Source organism: Sciurus vulgaris (assembly GCF_902686455.1).
Source record: "Sciurus vulgaris genome assembly, chromosome: 2".
NCBI lineage: Eukaryota > Metazoa > Chordata > Mammalia > Rodentia > Sciuridae > Sciurus > Sciurus vulgaris.
This window is the reverse complement of record NC_136462.1, coordinates 89,203,349-89,216,122: the sequence shown is the minus strand read 5'-3', so window position 1 is coordinate 89,216,122 and position 12,774 is coordinate 89,203,349. Positions and strand designations below refer to the sequence as shown.

Sequence of the window (12,774 nt, the reverse complement as noted above, 5' to 3'; positions counted from 1 at the left end):
GGCTGTTATCTTACGTATTTATAAAGTTCCTTATAAAATTATCTTTTCCTATCAGTAGTCTTTACATTTATTAGACTTTGTGGAGAATCACCATAATTTGCAGCACATAAAGAAAATTCGCTTGTGAGCATTCTGCCAAATTTTATATTTTACTGACAGCCTACAATAGGACATTGTTGTTTTGTTTTTTCTTCCTATGGTAAGTAATTGCTATTCTGGCTTCTTAAAATGCATTCTCTTTCTCCCACATGCTCACTCTCCCTCCTTTCCCCCTTATCCTCTCCATTCCCTCCCCAAAGGGTTTTAAGCCTCTTGAAAGTTTAAAGAAGTTTAAAGAAGTTTAAAGAAGGTGGGCAGATGACTATCCCCTATTCCCTGGAGAGAGCTAGTCAGATAGGAGAGAATTACAGATACATTCTCTTCAAAGTAGAGTTAGGAAAGAATCAAACTGATGGAGACATATCCTAACTTCTAGTTCATCTCTTGACTCTCTCATGGAAAAGCAGGACATCCATCAAAGACCTCTGCCAGCATTATCTTAGGTGAAACTCCCTGGAAAGGACCTTACTTTGTCAAAGTCAAGAGACTCATCCTGGAAATTAACTTCTTGAAGAAGGAAAAGCACATTCAGCCTTGGTGGTCTCAGCTAGCGCCACTGGGTCACTGTGGGTTGCCCAGGGGTGACTGGATAAGGGCAAGAGGGACTGAAGTAAGTGTGCTCCCTGGCATATTGCTTCTTGTCTCACTAAAGACTAGTCAGCAGGCAAGACCTTCAGTGGGATTGCTTCTGCTTTCGCTGGCACCTTTTCCAGTTTGCCCACAGCATCCTGTCTGTGGCTGCTGCCCTGTTGCTGACACTCAGAGCAGGAGTAGTTGCATCGCCATTCACTCAGTGACCAAGGGCAGACCCTTCACAACTTGGCACCTTGCTGTTTAGTTGAACATAAACATTTGACTAGACTCTGGTAATTATGCAAATATAAGGCAAATAAGTAATCGCTATTCTGGGAGAAGAGTGATAGGAAATTGGTGGCCAACATCCCTACTGCTAGCATCTCTTAGTATGTGTTGCTGGTTATGTGCACAGGGGTCAAGGAACTTCTGGGAAGAGAGGGAATCAAACTTCAATCCCCTTCTCTTTTTGGGCTCAGTTTTATTGCAACCTCTTTGATAGATTGATATTGCCCCAGCTGAGGTCCCTTGGGAGGAAAAGATTATAAGGATCCCAAAGGGAAACTCCCTGTGGAGAAAGAGGTTTGAACTGGTGACCTGTTAAAACCTTTCTAGGCTTGTGAGGGAAGGCTTGTGACTGACCTTGGGTTCCTGCTCAGTAGTAATTCTTTGGCAGAATGTGTGAGTTAAGGGAAAACAGCAGTGTTCAAGGGTTTCAAGTGTGAGATACCATGTAGTGGAACAACTGGGTTCATGTCAGCAGTGACATGACAAATGGTTTTCCAAGGGCTATGGAAACTACAAATGTAGACTCATCTTGTAGCTTTAGGGCAGGTACAAAGTGCGGAGGCCCACATGGGAGGTAAGGACCAACTCTGCAGGTGATTGACACATTTCTCTAGACCACTGCCTTCATCAGAGAGGGGAAAGCACACTGAGTGTCAAGAGCAGGCAGTACTATTGAGCAAGAACCTGCAAAACAGGGAAGGATGCAGGTTGGAGGCAAAGGAGAGAGCGCAGTTGCCAAGGAGAAACAGCACATGGTTTCCAAGTTTATTTGGGACCCAGCCTATTTGTAGCTACCTGAAACTGAAGTGACATTGTGCAAATAAATGTGAATAAATAGGTGGAATTGTCTACTCCATGCCCCACATAACAAAACAAACAAAAACAATATTCCACATAAACAAAATGCCCATTACTCAGACTTTCGTTTAAATCTAATGCTGCCACTCAGATCTTGGGAAATTTGCAGATTGATTTTGGAAGCTTCAAGGTCATAGTCTGAACCGTTAAAAATAACTTTGAAAGCCATAACATCATATATTTAAAATGGATGAAAATATTATGTACATTCTATCCAGTCTGCAGTGATAATTGATTTTTATCATCATGATCTAGGATTTGAGAAGTATTATAGTACACCATTTATTTATTTTTAGTTAGACACAGCCTTCAATCATAGGGCTTTTAAAATTATTTAAATTTAGTTACACACTTAGTCAAAACCACTGTACAAGACCAAATTCCATAACATGAAAAATCTTAAGAGTCATTTTTGGTGAGTCCTTTTGTGCTTAAGTAAAGAAATTTAGTCAATGGCCTTTCTCAAGGCATTTTGAAGAGAGTGTTCTATGTGAACAAATTCTTTCTCAAATAACACCTTTCATGGGGCAAGGCAGAAAGGATGTCTGTTATGTATGTTTAGAAGATAGATATGAGAAAAAAGAATGAAAATAATTTTATCTTAGTTCTATACTGTAATACTGGAATATGATACATTACCTAGAAGAGAAAAAGTCAGTGTACTAGTTTATAATTAGTTGGGTGAGTACATGTAGAAATTATAGGAAGAACATCTATTAAAATATTTTATAAACTTGTATTCATTGTTAAAGCAAAGCTCCTGTGGTTTGAATTTTGCAGTGCCCATACTTCGTTTGGCAAAGCTATAGTCAAAAAGGAAATGAAACAGTGCCGAGGTGCCACCTAGTGGTCACATCAGCATGGTTGGACAGTATTCTCTTTCTTGCCATTTGAAATTGTATACCAGTGATATGTTGCCAGCAGTGTAGGGGTTTCCTGTAGAATCTGTAAGAAATAAGTGGTGAATTCAATTAGCATATTGTTGACCTTCCTGGGACAACATTTTTACCTTTACTTCATGGTCACTAAAGTTATACTGCTCCAAATTTATTTGAAAGTAATGTTATTTGGACAGTTTTTGTTACTCTTTTTGATAATATTTTTTAACTGATTATGTTAGCCAAAAATTGGGTTAAGCTTGAAAATCATAGCTTAGTTATAACTTATTATTTTACTGAATGTTCTCATATATAATATACTGAAACATGGTTATATGGAGGATATAGATCCTAACCAAAGCCTGGATGATGGCCAACTGCAATGAATTTCATTAAAGCTTTCTTATTCTTTTAGAATTAATCACTCTTTAGTAGAATGTTGTATAAGAAAAAGATCAGTGGGAAAACTTGTCTTTTGGAAAGCATTTTTTTTTTTCAGTTGAGATATGCTCCCCAAATGTGAACCTTATCACAGAAATAGGCACAGGTGACTGACTGCAATCATTTCTTTCCTTCATCCTCAAACAAAATATCATTCAAAATTGTGACAGAATATTGAAGTTTTCCAAAACAAACTATAAATGATAGAGATCTTGAGTATAGTTAAAATTCCCAGAGGTCCTTCTATACTTTATCTCCTCTGTGACAAGAAATCTTTGAAGTTTCTTTGCCATCAAAGGCTGTGTGTGTGTTTGGGGGGGGGGGGGCAGGCATTTCATTTGTAGGAGAGAACTTTCACTGAGACATAAAACAATTTCCCCAGAAGGATTTTTGCTAGTATTGTTTTAGTATCCATTTTGAGCAATATTTACATTAAAAACCAACATTTGATAATATTAAAATTTTTATTACATGAATTTTTTTTGTCATAGAAATTTTAATGGAGGAATTAAATAAAACATTATTGAAATGTCAGGATGGCTCTTTAGAACATTCAGACTTTAGCTAGAAATTTTCCTTAATGATGTTCCCTAAATTTGTAGAGACAACCCAGATAGCACAGAAGTCATTTAGGTTTTAAAGTGTCTAATGCATACTGAACTGTATTGGGAAGTAATTGCTGAGAAGACTACAAAAACAAACAAGAACAAAAACAAAAAAACAAACAACCAAGTATGATGCAGTCAGGGTTCTCCAGGTCCTTAGAAGAAGCAGTACTGAGGCAAGGATGGAGTCAAATTCCTCTGTTTCAGTCTGTGCTCTGCCCTTTACTAGCACAGTATGACCTTTGAACAGTTACTTTACTTCTCTATGCTTCCATTTCATCCGTGGGAGGGGATAGCAGGAACTTGCTTTTGCAGGGTTGAACACAAAGTGCTTGAAACTCTGCCTGGCTATATGGTGGGGACTCAAAACATGTCAGCAATTTTCATCCTCACCCTGTGGTGGGGAAACCAAAACAGCCACCACACACAAGAGGACAGTTTAACTGTATTTTATCAAGTAATGAATTAATAACACTTATTGGAGGAGCTCATAAAAGAGAAACCCGGGTGGGCTGGGATATCTTGGAAAGGAAAGAACAAGGAATAGATCTGGATTTTGAACATTTCAAAATAAAATTTAATGTTAAGCCAGTTTCCCTATTTGATTTTCTATTGAGGAGAACAACTCATTAGGTCTCTTGGTGATATTTCCTTCTGAAGGATTAGGAACAAAGGATAAGCTCTCCCTTTGTGCATCATTCATTTTCCTTTCATTCAAGCACCTATTTATGGACTGTGCCAAGTATTATTTGAGTGAGTGAGGCAGGCAAGAATCACGGCTGTAGTTTTTATTCACCAGGTTTTTCATAATGTGTGCATGTGCTTCAGTGTCCTTTCCAGATTCCTCATGTTCAGTTTATTTTTTGTTTTCTGTTACAATATTGTTAATGATGAAAAATTTCAAGCATAACCATATCTATCTCTTTGCCAATATCATACTGTCTTAATGACTGTAGCTTTATATTAAAATTTAAAATTAGGTCATGTGATTTCTCCAGTTTTCATTTTCTTTTCTAGTTTTCTTTTGGTACTGGGGTTTAACTTAACCACTGAGTGTCTAACCTTATTTTTCTTTTTTCAAAATTATTTTAATTATTCTAGATCTTTTGTCTTGCCTTTTTTTTTTTGCTTTTGTCTTTTCATATAAATTTTAGAATCATTTTGCATATGCCTATAGAAAATCATGCTGGGATTTTGATTGGTATTGCATCAGTCTATATGTCAACTTTATTTTGAATTTTTTCATTTCATTAACATGGTATACATCTCTATTTAATAGTCTGATTTTTGTCAGCAGCATTTTATCATCTTCAGCATTTAAATTCTGTATATGTTTTTTGGGATTTATTCTTATGTGAATTTATTTTATTTTTGAAACTTGTAAATGGAATGGTTTTGGTTTCTAATTGTATATTGCTAAAATATATAGATATAAGAGTAAATCTTGTATGTTGATCTTTATCCTGTTAATTTGTTAAAATCACTTATTAGCGGTAGGATATTTTTGCCACTGATTCTTATGGAATTTCTTCATAGCCAGTCATGCTCTCTGTAAGTAGGAATGACTTTATTTTCAGTGTGTATGAATTTTATTTCCTTTGCCTTTTTCTTGCACTGACTAGAACTTCCAGTATAATGTTAAATAGGTGTGGCGAAAGTGGACAGTTTTGCCTTGTTTCTGATCTTAGGGGGAAACTATTCAATCTTGTACCATTCAGGTTTGTCAAGCAGAAACAGAAATAAAAGGGAACTCCCTTTTATTCAATTTGCTGCCAGGAGTTCTTTTTTCCTTTACCTGAATGGATGTTGAATTTTGTGCCTTTCTACATCAGTTGATGATTTTTTTCCCTTTAAGCTGCTGAACTTGTACATTACATTGGTTGGTTTTAAAATATTGAACCAGTCTTCTATTTCCATGACAGACTCCATTTGGTCATTTTTTTTGTCAAGTTTTGAAATTCCAGTTGGAAATGCATGATAAAGGATCAGCTAGCAAAGAACATATAGGCTTGTGTTTGTGGTATTTTGGAAAACAGTTGACTTTTAGCTGTTGATCACTCAATTAGCTCCTGCTTTCTAAGAACCCACGCAGGACCACCCTTTATATACTTTGCCTCCATCTCATATTTCTACTTATATTTACTTTCATTCTCTCTCCCTGCTTTGTATTGGACTGTGAACTTCTATGCATTGGATTCATTTCCAGGCATTTCCTTCTTCTATTTAGACTTTAATTTAGAGCAGGAAAGTTTAGGGATAAGTTGTATTTTAAGAAACAAACAATAAACATGTTTGTGATTAAAGTGTTTTAAATTTAAGTGATATTCAATAAGAGTTTTTATAATTTTTATCCTTTTATAAGGTCAAAAAATAATATATGGATGTCTTTGTATGTAGTCTCCTAAGATCTGATTTTAAATTGCAATTTATTTTGGGAAGGTAATGGAAACAAACTGGAGAGCAATATAAATGTTTGCTTGTGGTTGGCATAATTTGCCTGCTTCTCTGGGGGCTAAATTCCAAGGGATTTGTTTCTGGTGTTCTTGAGTCTGCAGACACAACAGTACAGAGATACCTGTGAAAGCAAGCCCTCATTGGGGGGATCGTCAGCATTCATGGGCACTCCACTCACCCACTTCCTGGGGAGCAATGAGAATGCCGTGGGTTGTGGCATGAGCTCAGAGTTGCTGCCTTCTGTTAAAACATAGTCCTGGTTCTTTGAGAAGACCATTAATAGATGTCAAGTGCACATTATAGGTTTTCGTCCTCAAGCAGTGCTAAGAGCAAATGTGTGGGGTTTTATATTTCCAGCTGCCCCTTTTTTTTTTCCAAAGTAAAATATGTAGGCTTTGGTTTTCAGCAGCCCACATTTCTTCTAATAAAAACAGTTGGAACAAAATGTGTTTTATAAGTATATAAAAATGTCAGACCGTAATGATTTTAGTGCTGCATATTTAAGAATGTTCGCTAATACTGAAGATATTGGTATCTGTAAAGAAAGTCAATTATGGAAAGTAAATTACAGTCTACCATTTATATAGAAGCAAAGATGGTTGGAAACCATGTTGAGACCCTTTCATTTGAGATTCTATATAATTTGCATGTTTTTCAACTTTTAGTTATTCAAATTTTGGCCTGAAAAGTTTTTAACTTTTATACTTGAAATGGCCCCAACATTTCAAAATCCTGTTTGTGTGTGGAGACAATTCATTATGTGAAAAAGTGCCTGCCTTGTGTGGGCTTGCTAGAGAAAGTGTCTCAGTAGGTGCTGGTGACAAAATCAGTGTGCTTCCTTCTGAACTGCTCACTTGCTATCATCAGACTGATACACTGAACTCTTTTTTGCTCTGCCTGCTGGGAAGCTTGAAAACGTTTTCAGTCCCTCTCTAACAAGGTGTGTCTATAAGACCTTAGCCATTGTGTTTTGCTTGCTGACCATATATCTGGAATCATCTTCATCTTCTTTCTGTCACCTTTATTTTTTTTTTTTTTGCCTTAATTTTTCACTTACCTCCCTTCTCCTATATAATGTAGGTATTGCTATAAGCTGCTTTAAATCTTTATTGGAATAATATGGTTATAATCAGATTTAAAAAAATCTGATTTATTAATTTTATTATTCCATATATAATTACATTTCTGTAGCAGTTTTGTACTTTTTCTTAATAATTTACAATTGCATATGTACTCTTTTTTAAAAAATATATTTTTAGATGTTGATGAACCTCTATTTTATTTATTTATTTATATGTGGTGTTGAGAATTGAACCCAGTGCCTCACACATGCTAGGCAAGTGTTCTACCACTGAGCCACAACCCCAGCCCGCATATGTACTCTTAAATGAGAAAATCCAGTGCAGAAAAATTTCCAAGTCTCATTATGACAGGCTTTAAGAAATCTTTACTACTTTTTTCAAAGGATAAAAGTGAATACTGCATGATTATAAAAATTCAAACATTATAGAACTGTATAATATAGAAAATAAAGGTCCTCTATAATCCTTAAATATCCTCCATAATTAGAAGAAACACCCTAAACTCAAAAACCAAAAAATTATTAACCATTTGGTATATAGTTATATGACATGATTTTTAAGTTATTTTATAACTGATTGGCAGTGGGAATGATTTATATTTTCCTCTGTAAATCTTGGCTACCCAACTTTTTCTCCTTTATATATATATATATATATAAAACATATATAAAATGTCAAGTAGTTATATATGTATATGTATATGTATATCTATCTATCTATCTATCTATCTATCTATCAAATCTTCACAGTTCTGAAGGACTGTGGGACATACAACTCAATGTTCTTAGAATGCTTTGTAGGACGGGATCATGTTTGCCTTTCATACTGTGAAAAGGTATAGAGGGTATAGAGGGCCATAGCTCACAGCCTGATCATGGCATAAGCATCAGATAGGCCTGTGTTCAAGTCCTGGTAGCTGAGTAACTCTGGGCAAGTTACCTTTCCTCCATAAGGCCTGACTTTTTGGGGACAGAAATAATTGTTTAAAACTGTTGTTGTCATGAGCAAATGAGAGATTTTATGTAAAGCATTTAGCATAGTGTCTAGTATGTAGTAAACACTAAATGAAAATGTTAGCTGTTGTTTTGTTTTGGTTAATAATGGATTGCTATTTATAGAGAAAATCTAGATACTCATGGTGCAAACAAGATAGAAGTTTATTTCTTTGCCATATGAATTGCTAGACAGAAGATCAAGGAATGACTGTGGTTCTATGATTACCAAGGACCAGGTTTTCTTATACTTTGATGTTCACATGTCTACCAACTCATGGTTTAAGATGGTTTCTCCATGGTTGATATTCCAACCATGGAGAAGGTCTTGACTGAGAAGTTTCATGTTATGGGTACTCACATCCCATTGGCCAAGACTTATTCATATGGTCACACTCAGTAGCAAGGGAAGCTGGGAAATGTGCCTTTAGCTAAGTGGCTATATGACCAACTAAAAATTCTAATACCATGTTGGAAGAGAATGTACATGGGGAGGCAACTTGAAGTCTGTGTCACAGCAGCTGTAGCACATCTCTGAGGTAAGGCAGGTGCTCTGTGTATGTTCTCCTTAAGAACTGGTTCCTGCTCTGCTATCTAGGCATTTTATCAGATACCTTTGTAAACTTGTTTATGTTTTTAAATTTTGCCAATTTATCAGGCACAATGGCTCAGGCCTGTAACTTCTGTGACTCAGGAGGCTGAGACAGGAGGATTGGAAGTTTGAGGCCAGCCTCAGCATTGTAAAGACCCTTAGCAACTTAGAGGGATCCTGTCTCAAAATGAAAAATGGTCTGGGGGTTTAGCTCAATGGTAAAGCACCCCTGGGTTCAATACCCAGTGCAAAAAAATAAAAAATAAAAAAAATTAAAAAAAGGTTTTATTCTTTGGGATACCTATTGCCCCATGTTTATGAACTTTTACTGAAATAATCATTTCGTTCTCTTCTAGATTATTTTTAAAAAATGCTTCAAGACCTCAAGATCTAGATTTGGGACCTTATTCTTTCCATTTTCCTAGTTTTATCACTGCATGTTTTAAGAGGTACACTTTATTCATTGAAATTAGTCAAGTTCTGTGGGAGCAGATTGAAGAGTTTCACTACTTCAGAATGTCAGATAGACTTCAGTTACATGATTATAAGTGTTCAGGTGAATGTGAAAGATTTAGACTTAAAGAAGTGAAGGTTTATTATCTTAATATCTTTGGCATCTTGTGGCTACTAAAATATTGGTTAAAATTTGTGTCTGTGACAAATGGAAAATTACATATCTAAGGAAATATTTGTGATGACATTGTTGTTTTTTCACCTCAATAGATGAATATTAATTAGCATTGACAAACTACAGTTTAGCCTAAATATTCCTGTTGGTAAGCAAATCTTGCAGATCCATGCTAAAGAGTCCTGTTTGAGCAGGTTATCTTTAGGCAGAATTCCATGCCATAGCAGACATTGCAAAAAACTTATTTTAAATTAAAATCCATTGTTGCCCCCTGTGTCTATTCTATGACCATAATTTGAGTGTTAATCAGGGCAGATGCTTTTTCCTCATGTCAGTTTGTCAGGACAACAAGTCAGACAAATGTTAAAGGCCTTGCAACATTTGTCCAGATCTGTTTGGTTTCTAAAACTGTATTTAAGATATTCAGGGTTCTTGGTTGCTTAAACTTTAGCCTTTGGGGACTTGTTGGCTACTGCCATAATTGTACTGAACTGTTTCCATCGTTCCTAAAACTTTAATGTAAATTGTCAGAGCACAGAGCTAACATTTCATGGAAAGCAATGTTACTGGTTTAAATTCACACAGAGAAAAAACTGATTCTTAGATACTGAACAGCTTAGTGAACTCAGCTGAAGAATGCACTTGTTAATATGGATAGCTGAACATGCAGACAAGATCCACCCTTGTTTTCAAATTCTCTTTTGAGACCTTTGTAGTTGGAACTTTTCCCAGTTTAAAATAAAAATAATCATGATAATAAAGCTGTACCCCCCAAATTAAAGCACTTAAAAGCCTTTTGATTGCCTATCAGTGAATCAAGTCTCCACTGTTTAATTTTAGCAGTTTTTGTGACTTGATGTGGTCAGATTATACAGGGAGGTGACTTGGGCCATGTTTTTACAGATTCTTTCATGTAGGGATGGGAAGTTTCCATCAATAAGCCTACAATTCTGATGCAGTTATTGACATTAGGTAATGATAACATAAAGCAGCATTAAAAAAGGAAAACCCCACACCCTTGATAAGGATGGGAGTGGAGTTTTATTTTTAGAAAGTAGAATTTGGTAACAATTATATTTATTTTTCTGGTATTCATTATTTAAAATATTTTACAGTATTTTTGTAAAGTGTGTTTCACCATTTTATTTCTAAATATGAATGCTTCTATATTTCAAACAAAGTATTCACTAACATTTACCTTTCCAATGAGATATTTTACTTTCATGACTATTTTTAAATCATGTGCTCATTTTGGTGGAGCTGCTCTTGTGGTGTTTAAACCATATTTGCATATTTTTCTTTCCTTATGAATGTTTTATTTTTGACTTACAAAACTATCAAAAGCTTTTTTGTAGTTGGGTAGTATATAGATAGAACAAAAACATGAAAATGAGTATATTTATTAACCAAATTCATTTGTTAAGTATAATTTAAATTGTTTTTGTAAGTTTTTAGAATTATTGACTGCTGGGCTCTATTAGCAAAGCATGTTAAGTATTTTTAACATTTTGTTGTTTTTAGTTTCTGTAAGTCCTTTTCTTATAGATACAGATATTACTCATGAACACCTGTATAATACAGTAGAATCTAGGAGTATAGATATGTTATACGTGCATTATATATTAGATATATCATAGTATGAAAATCTCCCTTCTTAATAATTATTTGTAAATATACTTCTTAATAAGTTTTTAGGCCTATATTATATTGTGCCTAGAAACTTAGTATACCACATTTAACATTTCTCTGTCATTGAACATTTAGATTTACATTGTGTGCTGTTAGGATTAATGCTGTAACAAATATCCTTGTATATTTATCTTTTGCATCTCTTATTATTTTCTTCAATAAATTTCTAGGTGTAGAATTACTGCCTTTAAGGGGTATGAAAAAGATTTAAAGGCTCTTGATATATAAAGAACTAGGTTCATTCAAATATTCATAAGTGTTTTCTAAGCAGCAATATTGTATCATGCCCTTGGGATCCAATAAGGGCATGATTTGAATAAGACCTAGTTTCTGCTCTCAACTCACAGTCTAGTTGGGGGACAGCCACATGTATGATAAGGCTCAAGTTCTCCAGAAAGTTTGTATTGATTTACACACATCACTAACACTGTCACTATATGCAAGTATTTTGGGAACATGTATATGTGTTCTTTTGGAATTAGTACATCATGGAATACTTTTAGGAAATAAAAATATTTTTATTTTGGATATTGCATATCATGAATTATATACCTAAAATTTTTTTAAGCCTTTTGACTTTTTATTATTCAAAGAAGCTTCATTTTTTATTTGGTTTTCTGACTCTGTGCTTGTGCCTTCAACACTTTCACAACGATTTTCTGTTCCTCAATAAGGAAAGCATGCTTGATCCTGTCACGGACACATATAGCACACATGGAACCACCATAGGCTCTGCTGACATGTTTTTTTTGTTTTTAGACAATCTCATAAGGATTTTGGGTCTCTCAGCACTAACCCCTTGAAGTCTGCCTGGGCACACAACACACCACATGCAGATTTTGGTGCCTTCCCAACCTTCTTTGTATAAAGGTACATGATTCTATTACCAGGGGTTCGAGACAGCCTAGTGTTGTTAGAGGCTGTATTGTAGGAAAGCCTATGACGGTATGTCAAACACTGGACCATTCTGAGTGCCTCTAGACACCATCCCCGGAAGAGGAAGAAGCCCTAATAATTTTTGACGTTATTAATCTAGGAAACCTCATCAGGATTAGTGTCTTCATTCTGTAGGAAGACATTTATATACAGTTTTAACATGTTCTTATTTCCATCATTTTATTGGACTTTCTCAGCGTGTGCTCCAATATCTTGATAGTTTCTGCAACTGAAAAATAGAACACTACTCTGACATTTGAGTCAGCTAATGAAGAACACTGACCTCATGTGCATTAAAACTATCTTTTTAATGTTTTGTTCTTTTATTCAAAAATAGGAAGATAATTATTTTATATGTATTCTTTATAAAAAAAGTTGTATAAGAGTGGAATCTACCCACAGTAGTGAAAACTTATGGTAATGCTATTTAACTTATGAGTTCTTCAGCACCTATTGCCTTAATATTCAGGACAGAAATAGCAGATTTTCCAGATTTTAGGATAGTAGGTTGATTGACTGCATCTGTATAAGTAGTATGTTAAGTATCTGGCAGTTAAAAACAATTATTTGTTGTAAGAATGCAATAAGGACATTTTGGATGGGAAAACCACCCCATATTTAGGGTTGTCTGAGAGTTGGGAGAGAAATGTGACTCATGG

The 12,774-nt window shown here is 35.0% G+C and overlaps 1 protein-coding gene and 1 pseudogene across 8 annotated transcripts in view; one reads left to right on the top strand and one right to left on the bottom strand.

Annotated features, from left to right (window-relative positions):
* FSIP1 (fibrous sheath interacting protein 1) overlaps positions 1-12,774 on the top strand; it is a 226,089-nt gene that overhangs the window by 141,032 nt on the left and 72,283 nt on the right. The gene's annotated exons all lie outside the window — the stretch shown is intronic.
* Positions 11,738-12,409, bottom strand: LOC306653103 (large ribosomal subunit protein eL34-like; annotated as a pseudogene). The gene has a single exon. The product of its transcript is annotated as a large ribosomal subunit protein eL34-like (transcript).